Genomic DNA, 871 nt, shown 5'->3' on the forward strand with positions numbered 1-871 from the left:
CCCTCCTTCTCCCTCGGCCGGTCCACTGGGTGCCCACGGGTTGCCGGCAGGCTCAGTTCCCGGGCCGGGGAGACCCCTGGGTCCGGGGCAGAGGCCAGTCTGGAGGCTCCGGTGGAGAGGGGCGCGCGACTCGGCTGCCTTTCCCGGCGCTTCGGGCCCTCCCAAGGCGCTCGAGTCTGCCGAAACCGGAGCCACCAGAGGCTATTCCAAACCCCGGGCTCTTGCACCTCGAGCCTGGGCTGGACTTTTCAAAATCTGGGCGAGAAAAGAACAGACCAGCTCCATACCCTTTGAGACATCTGCTCCCAGAGCCGGAATAGTTTTTGTGGCAAATGTTGTTTCAGGCGCCGTGGGCCTGGGTTCGTTCCTTAGCTTCTCAACTCTCGTGCGGGGCCTCCAGCCAGCCCCGGCGCCTGAGAGTGCGGACGGAGGAAGACCCCAGCCCTGGGAACGCGGCCTCCGGGGGGCGGGCGGCCGGCGGCCCTTGGGAGACCCCTCATCCCACCCCCCCACACCCCCGGGAAGGAGGGCAGCAACCCAGGCCCCGGGGACCCCTTGTTTTCCTGCGGGAAGGCAGGGATGCAGATCCTGGGCAGTCGCCATCCCGAAGCTAGGGGAAGGAAGTGGCGCACGATCGGCGGAGGGAGCACCATGGGTCTGACATGGAAGCGCGGGAGGAGGTGTCCGAGAAGGCCCGGTGGCTTCTGCCATTTCCCGAGAGGGGCTGCCCAGGCTCGGTGGGGACCACGCTGGAGAGGGAGAAGCTTGCCCCACGCGGGCCTCGGCCGCTTCAGTCCAGCGGGGTGGGAAGGGAGACGCGGGGACCTCCAGACTTGCCTTCGGCCGCCGCAGAAAACCCGGTTCCTCCTCC

The 871-nt window shown here is 67.9% G+C and overlaps 1 protein-coding gene across 1 annotated transcript in view; it reads left to right on the plus strand.

The window, feature by feature from the left end:
- The window catches only part of TNRC18 (trinucleotide repeat containing 18), an 85,880-nt gene that overhangs the window by 288 nt on the left and 84,721 nt on the right, over positions 1–871 (plus strand). The gene's annotated exons all lie outside the window — the stretch shown is intronic.

The sequence above is a fragment of the Lipotes vexillifer genome, unplaced genomic scaffold (assembly GCF_000442215.2).
Source record: "Lipotes vexillifer unplaced genomic scaffold, Lipotes_vexillifer_v1.1 scaffold625, whole genome shotgun sequence".
NCBI classification, from domain to species: Eukaryota; Metazoa; Chordata; class Mammalia; order Artiodactyla; family Lipotidae; genus Lipotes; species Lipotes vexillifer.